This window comes from Phyllostomus hastatus, unplaced genomic scaffold, assembly GCF_019186645.2.
Source record: "Phyllostomus hastatus isolate PE091 unplaced genomic scaffold, TTU_PhHast_1.1 phas_scaffold_39, whole genome shotgun sequence".
NCBI classification, from domain to species: Eukaryota; Metazoa; Chordata; class Mammalia; order Chiroptera; family Phyllostomidae; genus Phyllostomus; species Phyllostomus hastatus.
In genome coordinates, this window is record NW_025334028.1 from 20242337 (window position 1) to 20260499 (window position 18163).

Consider the following 18163-nt stretch of genomic DNA (forward strand, 5'->3'; position numbering starts at 1 on the left):
AAGCTTTCCTGAGTGACTGCCTAAAGCCTCCTTATATTTCTGAGTGGGGGGTTCTCAAAGTTTTGCAGTTATTGCACACTTTCAAATACAGGCATTTTCCTATGAGCCAAGTTTTTATAATGTAAATTTGGTATGATTTGATCTATTAATTTTGAAGAGTAATTATTACTGTCTGGTGTATATAATGGGATCATAAACCTATTCCATTCCAAGTTTTATAGTATGATTCATATTAAAAAAACACTCTTAAGAAACAGATGGAATTCAACATTGGGTCTCACAGTGAAATTTTTATTAACTTGTAATATTAAAAATAAAATTATCATTGAAACTGCCTGTGAATCATTGGCTAGCCCATATTTAAAAAGTGGCATTTTTCTCTATCATTAGGAAAGGAGTACCTACAATTTTAAGCCCTTTTTCATTAATGTGTAAAATATTTCTAGAAACAAACATAAAATGCGTATCAATTTGTTACAGAGATCTTATTAACCTTATTCCCACTCACTGTTAAGAAATTGACATATTTACATATGAATTTTTCATCCTTAAATGACTCTATGAAGCAAATATTATGCTATTACCATTTTATAGATAAGAAATGGTGATGTTATTACCGTTTTATAGATAAGAAATGGTGAGGGAGATGGGCATGACTAACCCATGATGTAGCCGGGAGGTGGTTCACTGGTTTGCTGTGCCTATGTGAAAAGCAGGAAGGCAGTACCCCTATGTCACAGCGCCAAGCCTGCCTGGACTAACAATGGCAGCTGAGAAAAGCAGAAGAAACCAGAGGATGGGCAAGTGTAGCTGATTGTAGGAGGAGTCAGAAATGGGGTTACAGAGGAAGATCGGGATTTAAACTCAAGTATGGCAGCTATTTGGGGTCTTGGTCACGTGGTTTAGAAAGGAGAAGGAGGGTTTCTGCCATGTTGGGTGTGGTAGGGGATTAGGCCATGCACCACTGCTGTGATCGTGTCTGTTCTGCCTGAGTCTGGAGCTGCAAAGAGCTCCTTTGCAAGATGCTACATTGCAGACTTGGGCTTTACCTGAGCTATTAAGTTTTGTGCCTTTGCTGAGTTTCACCATGATCCAGAATAACACGGCACATACTTTCCTGGACTATTATACAGAGGCTGAGGGTGACATACTCCAAATCCTGCACAGATAACACTGGGAACTTCTGGGGATGCTTTTGGCTCATAGCCTGGTGGGAAGCATGGGAAATGCTAGGTCTCATGGGGGAACTGGGCTCAGAGGATGAGGACTCTAGGCTCCCCAAGGTTGTAATGTTGTAAATAAAGATTTGATCCTTACAGCATTAATCATTTGGTCTTACTCCATGGTGCTACGTGGACGAGCCCTGGTCTGCTCACTTACAGTTTTGGCAAACTCTGTAATATCACTATATAACATTACTTTTATAAACTCACATAAGTGACTTTATTTTATTCATAGAATCCTCCTCTTATCATTTTAACATTCATCAAAATTTATAATTTTACATATTGTTTCTCTCTTATTGATTTAAAATCTGTTTCTGTGGTCTGTAACTCTTGACAGACTAGACCATGTTTATAAAATGCAGTTTCTGACACTGAGAATATTATCATAAAGATGTATTGACTATATGAATGGACGATGAAGAAATGAAGGGATAGATGAATAAATTCAGGAAAAAAACTTTAAAAATTGTTTTGCCTAATACTATCATCACTTTTTCAAACTAAACAATTGTAGACAAACCTTGTGTTTGATAACAAGTTAACTCAGGAAACTTTGATTGTCTGATGGTCACTGTAAGAGGCACATTTAGAAGGATGTAATGGTATCTACCAATTGTTCTCTGTACCTTGTCAAGCTCAGCGTCACTGGACTAACTACAATTGATTGCCAGTTTAACAAACACAAGATAAAGTTCCATATGTTCCAGAAAATGAATACTGCTTCTACAGCTCTTCAACCTGAACTACTCGTACCTCCTACCTCTTACCTCTGACTCCAGGCAAGTGATACCCAGAATCACATTCACAATGATTCAGCTGCTAAATCCACATGAGAAAAACTATCATAATAATATTGGCTTCAGTATGTAAACAAATACATTTTACAAACTCATCAAGCCATAAAGGAAAACTGGTGGTGATATTTAAAAAGACCAAAAAGCTGGGGGAAGCATAAGAAAGTAAAAACTAGAAAAACACAAGAAAAAAGCAAGACCTTGAATATATCAAAAGGAAAAATTTCCTTATGATCCACTTAAGCCAGTCAGCGACCTTTATTTTATAGTTGCCAATTTCCCAAGCCTTCCCTTTTATGATTTTTTTTTAAATTTGAGAATATCCTTTGTCCCTTAGTATTAGGCTGCAAACACCTTAATGTTCACAGAAGGATCTATTCTATATATGTACAGAGGCTTAAACATGGGGAGAGTAGTGAGGTCTTGTGGGAACAGTATACAATATGTATTTGTGGGTCTGCACACAGGCAATGTGTTTTCCATGAAGACCACATATGCCTGAGTAGCAAAGAGGAAGAGAGAATTCACGGGGACAGGGAATTTGGGCTTAGTGAAGGGGCTGTGAGAGTGAGAGAAATAGGAGGGCATTCTAGGGGCTCCTGAGAGTAAAAAAGATTTGAGAGTAAAAATCATGCCTAAAACAAAATTTATAAGCATTTCTGTATAATTCATCTGTGTTCAACTTTAAGAAAACTTTTAATAATACTGAAATTTTTCTCTGTGCTCTCTGAGTTCAGGCTTCTCTCTCTTCATTTGTGACTATACAGTTCAGGTTGCAAAGGATGTGGGGAGCTCTCGTGACACGTACATGGTTCTCTCCTTGGTACTCTGCACAGAGCAGGTATTTGAACTCTGTTTTTTGACTCAGCATTTCCTTGAATGTAAAGATGAGTAAGAATTCAGGTCTAAGCATAAAATAATGTCTTACTTTTCTTAGGAAAAACAGAGACATCCATGTAAATTTGTAGCATTATTTTGATTATCTCACAAAAGAAATGCACTGCATTCCAGACTCTAATACTTACCAGGTAGATGTTTAATAAATATACAAAATGAAAGATGATCATTAGAAAGTAGGACAAGTTATTTCATTTAAAACACAAAAAGTTTATAAAGGCAGAAAAATAAGAACTCTATCAGCTGTTAATAGCAAAATTGAATTAAAGAAGTTGAGGCAAATTAGCCCTTATTAGGATAAAATTTAAATCAGCATCACCTAGATGATCCACCCACAAGAAAACAATTTCCTTTTCACTCCATGATGCAGTCGTTGATGTAATAAAATTAAAAATTATATACTTATATAGTTTTTATAAAATTATATAGACAAAATGTGTATATATAATTATATATAAATTATATATATAGTTTTAGAGGCTGGTGTGCTGCATTGCTGTGTTACATGAATTGATACTCTCATAGATTTGTTTCTTTCATTGGGGGGTTAAGGATAGGATTTACCAGGTTACAATAATCATAATAAAGATATAGTTGAGTCCCCATGAACTCTTAATTTGAGATGAAGCTTGCCTCTTTAAAGTCTTGTGTCCTATTGTAAAGTTTTGAAATGTGGAGGCATTATGGCCAAAGGAGTATTTCTGAAAGGCATCACACATACGTTTGTGTCTTTCCCAAGCCAGGTTTATTAGGAGACACCTCCTCAATAAGCTAAGAGAGTCACACACAGGTTACACACAGAGAGAGCAGGCTTATAGGATCAAAGCTAGCAGAGTGAGTGTCAGGTATGAAGCTCCGTCACTGGTGGAGTCTGCCGCAGAGGGGTGGGTGATAGTACCAAGCCAGGTGGCTGCAGTGGCAGCACACGTGTGGTGGCGTGGAAGTCCAGCAGGGCTCCAAGCGTGACCCATGGTTCAGCCAGGCTCCAGCACTGGGTGGTCAGGGCTCTAAGTTCTTACCGCCCACAGTGGGTGGAGGTCCTAGGCCCATCACTGTCCAGATGGAGTCCTTATCCGAGTGTCCAGACCTGTGCTTTTGGGTGTTCGGGACCCTTGCTGAGGGTGTTCTGTTATACCTTGTTATGACAATCTTCACTTAACTGTCATGGCTAACAGTGACTCCATATTGAATTGTCCAGGGTGTCGAAAAGTCTATGTTCTTGCTCTGTACAGCAGGTATGTCCACAGAAGCAGATATAAACTGCTGCTAATATACTCCACCTCCCTGCAAATGAACAGGACCTGTCTTAGCTGAAAAATGACCAAAAGCTATTTATTAGTCAATTTATTGAATTATTGTTTTCTCATTTTTGGAAATTGCTTAGGATCATTTAATTATCTTATAAATCAAAGGTTAGCAAGCTGTGACCTAGGACTTCATACCTTTTACTTAAGCTTTAAAAAAATGTTTGTAAAACCATCTAGATAGCAAACCTCTCGTAAGTGGAGACTCTAATATTCAATTTGTTTCTGACTAACACTAATGAAGTATTATTAGTATTAATGGATTCCAAAGTGATGGGTGTGTTTTTATGCCAAAACTTGAATTAAAATGTTTTCCTGCAAAAGAAACTTAGCTTTCAGAACACACAAACATAGCTCAGCCCTCGGCATCTGTTAGATTTGGGAATGACCATTACTATGTGGTTGTTCTGAAGGTTCAGGAATAGAGAGACCCTAAAATCCAGTACCATTAGGACCAATGCCATATTTTCCTTTCATATTTCATTTTTATTAGTTCCATCTATGCAATTCATTCAATTATTCAACATATACTCTTAAGTATCAGATACTGTGCTAATTGAATGCAACAGTTAATAAAATACAGTCCTTTCCTCTAGCAAATGCAAAGTTTAATGGGGAAGAGAAACATGTAAATGCATGCAGCAGTAGAGATTGCTAAGGGTGGTATTTAAATCAAAGAGGATAATGAAGTGATGAGCACTGCCTTGGGGCACAGAGATCACATTTGAGTTGTGTTGTGAGGCTAAGAAAGAATTTTCCAAAGAAACAAAGAAAAGTATCAGCATACGAAGAAGAGGAATGCACCCTTACTGTAAGGCATCAAAGTAGCATGGAATTCTTGAGGATGTGGGTTACTTCTAACTCATTAATAGAGTCCAGCAAACAGGTGTTTCTTCAAGATTATTTTTTAAATCCTTAGAAAACACTAGAAATTGGAAAACACTAAGTATTTGAAAATTTAAGGCAATAAGTTCACACACAGAGAATAATCCAGTGGTGAATACTGAAAACATATAAAACATATATGAAATAGTATTTGAAATTAAATGTCATGAGATGTTTAAAGGGGAGAGAGAGAGAGATTGAGGAAGGTGTGGTTTAGGCAAGTGATAAAGAATGTGGAAGTATGTCATTGAAGTACGTCCAAGCAGAGCTACCATGTTGCACAATTATGCAACACAAAAATCAACTTGAAATTTTGTTCTAGGGAGAACAATTTTCATGGTATAAAATACATCATTCACATTTTACCACCAGAATTGTTCAACTCAGAAACAGCCCCACATAGTTCCCCTGAATATCCTCAGAAAGCGGAGCCACAGGATTCGAAGTTCAGTGCATCAAAGCTTGTGTGAAGTCTAAGGAGCCTTTCCCTTCTTTGAGTTTGGGTTCAGGCCACCTTAACACTGAATCTCAAGAGAGTCCTGAAGGTCACTGGCTTTCTGTGCCTTCCTTTTGCTGATCCAGCACTTAGAAACTTTCATTTCCATTTTAAAACCAATAAATCAGCATATCTTGCCAGAGGAGTTTTAACCTCTTAAGATGCAATCAAATTGCTCAGTCAGAATGACTCCTGAAAATTGATCTGTACATTGCTAAGAATGGAAAAGAACTCTCATGTTTTTAAGGAACATGTATCGCTGATTTATAAGATAATTCCAGCTGGGTCCTGTAGAATTGAATAATGCTGTTGTAATTACAGAGACTTGAGATTATCTATAACAAGTAGAAAAGAAAGTTGTCCTTCAGTGATACTGGCCAATTGCACAAGGCAAGTTAAACACTGGGACAATGTATTTGCCGATAGATTGTTTTGTAATTATAGGCATAATAGTCTAAACATTTAATGCCTCTGATCACTGTTAAAACCATAAAACCATACAATTTATTTTTAATTTCTGAAGTACTGCACTTGGTGCTTTCTATAACACACCAAAAGCTTGAAAGTTGTTACGGGTTGGGTTATTTTGGGCCACATGATTTTAATTTCTTTTTAATCCTGACTTTTCAGGTTTTGCCCAACAAATTATCAGTAGATAGTTTCCACCAAAATTAGGTTTCTGAATAAAATAATTTGTATTTTAACACATTAATTTTCTCAATCAATGTATGTTTCAAAGCAATAGCATTATCCAGAATTTTTTCTTAGCTTTCCCCCCCCGCCGGCCATGCTGGTCCTGTCCTATTTCTTTGGTCAGGGCTGGCTCACCCTCACAGGAGAATCCTGCAGAGATCATTCATGTCTGTGCTTGAACATTAGGAGAGAGTTGAGAGATGACCACCTCTCTTGAGACCTTACTTCTTCCTTTAATGAAGCAGCATCTAATTAATTTAATCAGACTATCACAAAGATTTGCAAGATTACATGCTCCAAGTGTCCTGTGTATAGAAGAAAGAGCATGATTTATCTAGCATTATTCCCTCAGCCCTTAAATTGGCTGTGTTTTTCAGCTTTAGTGCTCAGAATCAAGTAAGCATGTCAATGTAGGGCTCAGATAAAAAAAATGAGTGAATTGGCAATCACTGAAATCATAAAGTAATATCTGACACTTATGAGTGTGAGGAATCAGTCTGCTATTGGGAATCTCAGAACAGCATCATATTTTTCTTGCATATTTTAACACTAATTTCTCCCCTCTTCAACTGCTAGATGTCATATGAAATATAATCTGTGCATGTTTTGCTAAACTAGCAAGACATTTAGAGTTATTCCTGTCTTCCTAGAAAGGATAGCAAAACTACCCCATTGTAAGTAGGATAATCAGGTAAGTATAATGGAACAATAGTTGCCTCTAAAGTTTTTTATTGGCATAGTAGAAAATAATAATCATAGTGTTTTTGTTATTGTTGTTGATATCATCAACTCATGTTCTGTTTAAAGGCAATGTTCTGTTTAAAATATAAATGGGTAAAGGGAATAGGAGAATGAAAGAAGCCATTAAAAGATGGTTGTGAGCAAGTCTAGTAAGACAGCTGCAATGCATTAAATTGTAATTTAATTATTTCAAAGTTTTCCTCAGAATGCTTAAGGGAGAATTGCAGGCATATGGGAGAGGAAAGGCCAAGCTGTGCTAGGCATTTTGAATGAAATTATTTTAAGCTCCTCTACTTCCATGATTTTTCCATGTGCTTTCTGTAACCCATAGGGGAAGGAAAGGCAACAGCAGATACCACTCTCATCCTTACGCCCCAGTTCTTGCTTGCAAAAGCCTCAAGAATACACTGTTCCAGTTATGGTGTGAGCTCTTTATGGAAGGACACATGAAAAAGCTTGAAGAATAATCTAGTATCCCTTAGCTCAGAAGTTGTTTTAATCCCATCAGAAACTACACAAGATCTTTCTTGGCCCCTCAAGAATTATAGAAGTTGAAGTTGATATTAGGGGAAACTTTACACTTTTTCATATTTATGGAATTCTGGAAGTGAAAAGGGTGACTACAGGAAAAGAACTATCAGCATTGGGGAGGGGAGGGCAGCTCTAACTGTTTCCCATGGGCCAACTGTTAAATATTCTGGTATTTCATAAATCAGTTGTCAAACCATTGGTGGTTTTAAATTCTGCTTTGCAGGAATTGGTAAAAACTACACATCAACTCCTCTGTCTGTCAGTTTCCCAGCATACTAGAAGGAGGGCTCACTAGAAAAATAGGGACAGCCATCTGGACCTTATGTGCTTTAGAAAGAACTCTTGAGTGTAAAAGGATTCATGAGGACACCTTTCTGAGCCTTGAGATGATCATCACAGGAGCTTTCAGGAAAACAGTAAATAGCAGGGTGACACAGCAGAAGGTAATGCAAGAAAAAATGTCTAGAAGTTGTTCAAAAATGGTCTCTAACTACCCACAACTGATACCTACCCTTAGACAGAAAACTTTGCCTTTAAATAACACCATGCTTGATTGTCTCTTTTAATTAAATGATGTATAAAATTACATGTAACTTAACCAAATTTTCTTTCTACCTACCACACTCCCAAACAATTCTCTTGGTAGTGTTCTATAGCCAAAATTTCCAGAAACTCCTTTTAGGTTTTGTTAAATCAAAATCAACTAATCCTTCTGGAGATCACTGCTTCAGGCTTTTACAGATAGTATACTGAGCAAATTTATTTTTTTATTTATGTTCATGAATGGATAATTACATGAGAAATAACTGAAATAGATGTGAAATTATAGTTAACAGTTACACACTGCTTACTATGCCCCACATGTATTAATATCCTTAACTATCATAAGAACCTATAAAGTGACTATTAACATTCTACAGATGAAAAAAACAAAAAAGAAGCCTGATTGAAACACCTTGCTTAATATTTCATAAAAGTACACTTGGAGCAAGGCTTCAAATCATAAAGGTCTAGCTCCAGAAGCTAAGAGATTAACCACCACACTAATGCTCTTCATGGAACCCTGACGTATGTGGCATTCAGAAGTGCTACTGACTGAGAATGTTCCAGTTCAGTTGCTCCATTTACTAGAATGCAACATGCATTATATTTTCTCCTTTTTTATAATTAATATTTTATCATCTTAATCAATTGCTATGGTTATTATAATCACTTGTGTAAATGTGAAGTTATTCTAATTTAGTTTGCTTGAATAAACAATTAATAATTTACCAGTGACTCCACAATCTATTGAAAACACTGAAGAACAGAAAAGCAGCATCAACAGTAATATGATATCTGCACTAGACGTTATTACAATGTAAGGTAAGGGGTAACACATTATGTTCAGAACATTTGAAAATTAAAACAAGAAAATATGCAATAAAGTTCCTCCTCTAGAAATGTTTGTATGAGAGACAATATTAAATCTATGTAAAATTCATAAAGATTCTTATAGAAAGAACATAAGGCAAAATAATTAGATGTTAGCAAAATAAATTAGAAACATCACTTTTGTAACATGCTATTACAGAGTTTTAGAAAAGTAAGTAAAATAAATTATGATGATGAAAGATTTTCTAAGGAAAGATAACACTGAGGGGAAAAAGAAAAATTAGATTAGATAAGAAATGAAGGAAGCATTACACAGAATCCTGAATAATTAAAAAAAGAGGTACATGATGAATGAAAAAAGCAGAAATGTACATATAATACAAAACTGAGGATATAAGGAAGAAATTTAAATTCAAAATTTGAAATGTGCCAGTATTTCTTTTAGGAAGCTGAGCTAACTGGGCTAACAGCATTAACAACCCTTAGAGTAAACAAAAATATTGCTTATATTCAATGAAATGGAATATTTTAAAGTAATACTAATGAAAAAACATGTATTTCAACATTAGATTCTGGAATTCTGGAATTTTAGAAGGTTAGAAAAAATCGATATCTCACATATGCAAAGTCTAACATTGGTCACTTTACCCTCCTCTATCCTTCACTCACACTATTTATAATATTTGGACTCCAGGGTCACTACAACAGGGAGAGTGTGACCTGGAGACTTATACCTTTTTTTTAAAGTCCAGGCTGAGAAACAGCACACATAGCTGACCATATCTCATCGGACAAAATGCGACCTCAGTTACACAACCAAGCAACAAAGAAATATAATCTTCCTGTGTGCCAGAGAAGGGAAAATAATGAAGTGACAAATAGTATTATTTCTGTCAATATTTATTGTTGGGATATGTAAGAATTAAACAATAAACACTTGGAAAACATCCTACTTTCCGCAGCATACGATTGGCAGAGAAAACCAAGCAATGAGATACACTGGAATGGTTAATCACCGGTGTCTTCACTATGAATCTAAAAGATCCTTGAGCAGAGCAGAGTGTCTGAACAAGGGATGATGAGCTAGTATTTAAAGATAGAAGAGTGCTAATGATTAATATTTTAATCATGCTTAAAAGTATCAATCAGTATTTGTAGATAGTCTTTGCATATATATACAGTCTATGAATCCACTAGTCTCTGGGTCCCTGTACCATTCTAGATGCACAATATAACTTCTCCTCAGATTTACCAAAAGGCCATTACATGGGGAATTACCTGATAATTACATAAAGGTACAGCACAAGAAGTAACTTGATATCCTCCTTACAATTCTTAAAATTTGTCTCCAATCTGCTTAGTTTTGTGGACTACAGCCTACTTCTTGTACACACTTCTCCCAAATCCCTCATACCTATCAAAGAACTTTACCTTTGGAGCAATGCATTCATAGCTCTCAGCACTCAGGGTCATTGCATTTAATACCACCACCTAGATGCCTGGTGAAATTTCCAGGTCTTTGTAAAGGAGGAGAATTAGTAAATAAACATTTAAATACATTTTTCTGTTTTACTAAGAAAGAGGCAGGAATGGAAGGAGGAAGGGATAAATATGTACATAAGTACTGTAGAAACACAGGATGAACATAAAAAATTACCTAATTAAAAAAAACACAATATTTTAAGAAGCTTTTTGTGTCAGGTAGCACTAAAAAAGTCTTGTATTTAGAAAGTTCCTTATACTTACAATAATTTACTACAAATTGCTATTTTAATTTTAACATAATCATACAATAATTATTATCTTTGCATTCCACAGAAGGAAAATGATTTGCTCAAAGTTACATAATAGGAATCTGAGCAAGAACTCAAACCACTTCCTTCACTCCCACTGTGTGATTATGAAATGTTTACCTTAGAACTGAAGACTGAATTCTAAATTGAACATAATCACCCATGACCAAGTTCCACCTCAAAAAAATAATTACAGAGCATAAGCCAAATTAGCATCTTGGTTTTAGGTTCCTTGAGAGCAAAACCTGAGATAAGGATTTGGGTGCAGTTATTTTTGGGGGGGAGGTGATCCCAAGGGGCTGGAGTGAAGGAGTAGGGAGAATATGAGGAGGAAGGAGGTAAAAACTATACAGGAGAAATAATTGAGGTTGTCCTCAATGAGGGAAACAGGTGCTCAACTCACTTGGGGTCATCTGATAAATCTTATTGTATGTTTTTAAAACATCTGCCTTGTTACAGTAGGCATGTAGGTGTGAATAAAAGAGATGGGGGCCAGACAGGTCATTAATCCACGTTAACTGGAAAGGGATGGTTTCACAGTCACTTCAGGGAATAGCCCACATTGTTCTCAGGGAATAACAGGGGAAGGGAAGATGGCATAGGGGAAAGTCCCTTTACTAATCACAGGCAGAGTAGAAGCAAATTGACAAGCAGAATTATGAGACATTGGCAGTAGGATCCCAAATAGTGACCCTAAGGGGGAGGAGACTAGCCTGGGAAAATTTGGGAACTAGATTGATAGGATAAAGGCATGAAAGTTGAAAGAAATAGGAAAGACATTGGAGAGAGGGAGAGCAAAAGAACAGCCCTGGAAAGAGCCAGGGAAAAGATTAGATAGTTTGAAAGATAGCCTGCTCTGTTCCCAACCCAGGAAAATATATGAAGGCTTAGCAAAGACTCCAAAGCAGCCACTACTATAGCCTGCCCAGTCTCTGCCACTTTGAGGGTGTATATCTTTCCACTCCGATAAGTGTTGCCACTGTTGCATGAAATCCTCTATGGGTGTGTCTCTAAAATTCATTTCCCTAGACACTGCAAAAGAGCCTCCAGTAACAGCTTGGAAGATTGGAAGCTGGAGCTTTTACCCACAAAATCTGGCTTCCTACTGTTGGAGTCACACACCTCACCCCTGTAGAAGCACTCACACCATCTCCCTAGTGCCCTACCTGCAGGTGGGCCAGGTGTTATCTCTGCTGCTTGGAGAACAATCTAAGGTAGAGTTGGGAGGAGCTTAGGATGCCAGTGAAGAGCCTCTCAGAGATGCAACAGGAGTGAGAGCTGGGGAGTAAAACCCAGCACAGGGCACTCACAGTGTCCATTAGTCATTCCTAAAATAAATTGGCATTAAAGTCAAAGTGCTATCATTAGTTCAAGGTTAGATAGAGATTTGGCAACTACAGAAAAAAAGCATAATGAAAAGTTTATATCAGGTCTCACAGCAAATTGATAACATAGTTTTTCTCCTTATCCATTAATGTTCAACACACATCTCTCAAAAATAATTTGCAGTCCCCAAGAGATTCAATATCTGTCTTGAGAAATAAATAGAATTATTCAGAAGAAAAAGATAAAAATGAGGAAGATAAAGATCAAATTACTATATATTCATTTAAATATGTTTCATCTCTGTCTCTGATAAGTTCTAACAGATATCAGCAATATGAATGTATAATATTTCATAAACTAAAGTATCTTTAAGACGTATATCAAGAGGTCAACTTCTTTGGGCAGTAGACAAAGAAAAATATAAATATGTCTCAGGATAAATAAAAAAGGACTTCTTACATTTTTCAAGTATTATATATTAAAGATAAAATAAATTGTGTAATACTAAACTTAAAATTTGTACAGAAATCAAGTTGGTATAGTTTCAAAAGATATGTACATTGAAGAAGATTGTCTTTGTATTTAAAATACTATGTTTTCTATTATAGCCTTAAGAGTTTTCATAAACATCAATACTTCTAAAATATTTCTAGAGATAGGTATATTTATTTTATTTTATTTATTTTATGTTTTATTGTATTTTTCCATTACCGTTTATCACTCCTTATACACCTCTCTGCCCTATGATCACTACACTGTTGTCCATGTTCATGAGTTCTTTTTATTTTTTGCTTGATCCCTACACCCCTGATGTGCCCCATAATTGTTCTCCTGCTCTTTATCTATAAGTCTGTCTCTATTTTGCTTGTTGGCTCAGTTTGCTTATTAGATTCCACATTTGACTGAAATCAAATGGTATTTGTCTTTCTCTGACTGGCTTATTTCATTTAGCATAATGTTCTCCAGATCCAACCATGCTGTTGCAAAGGGTAAAATTTTCTTATTTTTACAGCTGAGTCAGATTCCATTTTATAAATGTCCCACAGTAGTTTCATCCACTCATCTACTGATGAACATTTGGGTTGCTTCCATATCTTGGCTATTATAAATAATGCTGCAATGGACATAGGGGAGCTTATGTTCTTTCGAATTAATGTTCTGGGTTCCTTCAGATATATTCCCAGAAGTGGGATCTCTGGGTTTCAAGGCATTCATCCATTTTTAGTTTTTTGAGGTATCTCCATACTGCTTTCAACAGTGGTAGCACCAATCGGCATTCCCGCCAACAGTGCAAAAATGTTTCCCGTTCTCCATATCCTCTCCAGCACTCAGATGTAAAAGACCCATAATCAGAAAATTATAAAACACTAAAGGAAGAAATTGAAGAAGATACAAATAAGTTAATGGGTAAGAAGAATTAACATTATTAAAATATCCATGCTACACAAAACAATCTATAGATTCAAAGCAATTCCTATCAAAATACTAAAGATGTTTCATTCAACTAGAACAAATATTTCAAAAATTTGTATGGAACCACAACAAGCCCCACATAGCAACAGTCATCGTGAAAAAGAAGAACAAAGTTGGAGGAATCACAGTACCTAATGTCAAACTATATTATAAAGCCATAGTAATCAAAACAGCATGGTAGTGGCATAAAAACAGACACATAGATCAATGGAACAGAGCAGAGAGCCCAGAAATAAACCCACACCTTTACAGTCCATTGAATTCAAAAGAGGAAGCAAGCACACACAATGGGCTAAAGATAATTCATTCAATAAATAGTGTTGGGGAAATTTGATATATATTACAGAAAAATGAAACTAGACCACCTTCTTACACCACACACAAGAATAAACTTAAAATGTATTAAAGACTTAATTATTAGATCTGAAACCATAAAAATCCTAGAAGAAAACATAGGCATAAAATCTCAGACATTGCTTGTAGCAATATTTTATCTGATATATCTCCTCAGACAAGGGAAATAAAAGAAAAAATAAACAAATGGGGCTACATCAAAATAAAAAGTTTTTGCACAACCAAGGAAGTCATCAACAAAATAAAAAGACAACCCACAAAACGGGAGAACATATTTGCTGATACATCTGATAAGGGGTTAATATATAAAATTTATAAAGAACTTATACAACTCAACACCAAAGAAAATATCTAATTAAAAAATGGGCAAAGGGCTTGAATAACCACTTCTCCAAAGAGGACATACAAATGGCCAATAGACTTATGAAAAGATACTCATTGTCATTAATCATCCAATAAATGCAAATTAAAACCATAATGAGATATCACTTCATACCAGTCAGAATGGCTATCATCAGCAAATCAACCAAAATATTTTTAATAATTGCAAAGTCAGGACAAAAAAATAATTAGAGATTCCTAAAGGGTAAGCTATTTATTAGTAGTTCAACATTTTCTGATGTGAGATTAATTATGCCAGTCACTCAAGCTTTCATTTTTTTTCATTCTTTACTGAATTATGCCCCCAATGATTCCTGGAATTACTAGCAAAGATCACATAAGCAGAACCAGAAAAGTGTTTAGGCACACTCCCCAGGATAATTTAATTAAAATAAATTAAGGTAAGTAATTTTTAATATTAAAGAAAAACTTTTAAATGGAGCTGGCACTTCAACACACTACTAGATTTTTAATCAATATGAGGTTGTTTTTATGAATCTTCCATACTAAAATACAAAATCCTCTCCCAGAGCTTACAATGCTAGAAATAAGATAATTTATGGAATTTCCAATATATTCAGGAATATCTATATATGTATCACTCACAAATATCTTAAAATTTAAATAAACTTGATTAAGATATATCTTTCATTGAATAAAAATACATTCTTGCATGCATTCCGAATGCAAGACTTGCCACATTTTGACAAATGTATTCCGGCAACTACTACCACCATGAAAATATAGACCACCTCAATCACCTCAAAAAAGTTCCCTCATATCCTTTAGCAATCAACCTCTCACCACCATACCACCATTGGCCCCAGGCAACCACTGATATATATATTTTTGTCACTGTACATTAGCTTTGCCTGTTGAAGAATTGTATATAAATGGACTCATAATACGGTAATATTTTTTGGCTGGCTGAAATAAGACCCAAGACACAGAATACAAAATAGGCTGGGAATTAGTGTTCTCACTGGAGAATAAGCTAGAGTCTGGAATCTCCCCCTGGGAACAACCCATCAGGAGCTCTCAGGGTGCACAGCTGTCAATAGTGAGGGTTGCTCTCACCTTTCTCTTGGTAGGCCTCTCTCCTACTTAGAGAAACTCCGTAAAAATAAAGTTTGTTTCTAAATTATTATAGTTTCTACTTTTTCTTAAAATCCCTTGTTTTTAAATCTGCCAAAAACCCAGACATTACTCTTTCTGGGACAGACATTACTTTGATTCATCTATTTACAAAGAACAAAACACTTCAGAGTAACATCAGGAAGAGCTGATTAAAGGGTATTACATAGCTGTTTGTACCCTGTCAGAACTCAAACAACACCCTAATATTACCTACACAGATTTTAGGTCTTTTCCTGAAGACAGAAGATTACAATGATTTCAGAAGATACAATGCTCTGAACATTACTTGCTTGATGCTCATGATCAGAGAAAAGGCAAAAAGGATTGAATTAAGGCTCAAAGAGTAGGAAAGTGGTAACAAAAACCATTTATATTTTGTTGGGAAGGAGGGTTTGGGTCTCTACTATATACCAATCCATTGGGTTGTGTCCATGAAAATTCTCACTTTGCACACTTTGTGATAATTTTCTCCTTAATCTAGTGAGGATAAATACATATATAAAAAGAACAAAGCATCTGGTTTCCTATACAAATGAATGTGAAATATTAAATCTTTATATGTTATTATTCTCCCTCAATGAAACAATGTAAATGTCTTAGAGGAAAGGTTATGGTTAAATTTGAAACATCTTATTTAAGAGTAATTGTTTATAAGGTCAGTATCCTCTACTGCCAAAAAAGAAAAAAAATATTATGTGATTAAGAACTTGGAATTTCAAAACACATTTGGAGATGGGTACCAAGTTATCCAATAACGGGCTATGATCACATAAAGTGAATACTCAATGTCAATACTTGAGGATTTCTCTAAAACTTTCCTTTTCCTAGATTGTACTTTTTGGGGGGTTGGCTTATGGTATTTCTCAAATAGCTATCCATGACATAATTTAAACCTCTGGTTCTTAAAAGAATCTGATGAATTCTGTCACTGTGACAGTTTGAAGATCTCTGTCCCCATCCATCTTGATCTTGCCATTCCTCCTTCTAAAAGCACCTGCTATTTCCCCCACTTTGTCTCCTTACATTAAATCCTCTTTTCAGTGCAGTACATGGTGGTTGTTGAAGTCCAATGAGAGCAAATTAGCCACAGGAAAATGTATAGAAGAGAACAGAAAAAAAAATCACAGTCGTTGGCATATTTTTAGAATAAAACAGTTTGCTTATAGAAACGCATAAGAAATAATGATGAAGTTGAGAGACAAATAAAATTAGAAAGAAATGTAGGTTAAGTGAAAGATATCTTTAGGGAAGCTGTGGCAATGAAGATTGATGAGGTAGATAGCATCAGATCTTGAATGGTCATTGTTGTCAAAGATTTAACTGTAGATAATGGGGTACAATTAAATCTTTTGAGCAAGAAATGAGCATGCAAAATACAAAGCTTTGTTATGGAGAGGATAATCTGGAAGTTATTTGTTGCATGGGTTTTATATGTGTAGACTTTGTTCTATGACTATAACACACCCTAAAAGTTTTCATCTGAGTGCATCACACATGTTTGTGTGTGCACACAAGCAAGCTAACTTGAGTCTATACTTTAATAGCAGTTGGTTAATTTGAATGATTCTAATTAGGAATACATACTCCGGTGATAGTTAGCTAGAGTTCAAATCCCACAATTAACTATAATGTCTTCCATGATCTTAAGTTCCATCCGATCTTGTGGGTTTGTTAACTAATACAAAAAATGTTAAAAATTATTTGTCATTGGTGATATGCATTATTCAAAGTATCTTGATTTGCCCAGCTGATCATACCTTTCAGAATTATACCTTAGGCTTACTACTTTGGATTCAACACTTGGCTCAGACATTCAATGAAGGATTCTTTTTACCATGTTCCAACCAGGATAGTTGAATTCTGCTGCTAGAAAATTGTCAGTTATGCCTTGAATTAATCTTTCATGTAAAATTCTTACCAGAGGACCTAAAATGATAATAAGCTGGACTCCACCAACTGACAGGAAAATATCACATCACTGTTTATCACTGTTTCCTAATGAATGGTTCCATAACTAGCAGTATTCTAAAACTTGATTTTATTGTATTTATTATCAAGTAGTAGCACTGTAAAAAAAAAAAGCAAACTTGTGGCTCTTACCTAACTAATTATTGGAGGTCATTGGTATCTATTTAAAGCAAGCAAACAAACAAATCTAATAATTGTGAATAGTCAATTGGCTTGAACCAGCATGGAACAGATGGAAGATGTAAGATCAACACCAAAAACACATCAATAGTATCTATGTGAGGGAATGATGGTCTGGACTACCATTTGGAATAGAAATATTTGAAAAAGGATGAACTCAGAGTCTCTGTGCAAATTTTCAACAAAAGAAGTTTAACCTCAGATTTAATTAAGCTAATTTAAAAGAAACTTAATTCAAGAATATCAAATCAAGCCCTGGCTAGTGTAGCTCAGTGGATTGAGTGTGGGCTGCGAACCAGGCATCACAGGTTCAATTCCCAGTCAGGGCACATGCCTAGGTGTGGCCATGGTCCCCAGCAACCGCACATTGATGTTTCTCTCTCTCTCTCTCTCTTTCTCCCTGCCTTCCCTCTCTAAAAAAATAAATAAATAAAATCTTTAAAAAAAGAATATCAAATCAAAAACATTACTATAAAATTTAAAATGTGTATTTTAAATTTTATTTAACAATTTTGATTAAAATAATAAGAATTAGTAAAAAAGCAAAGCTAGAATAAAAATTATTAGATCAGGATAAAAAAGAACAATCTCGAAGACTGACAGTGGTTTG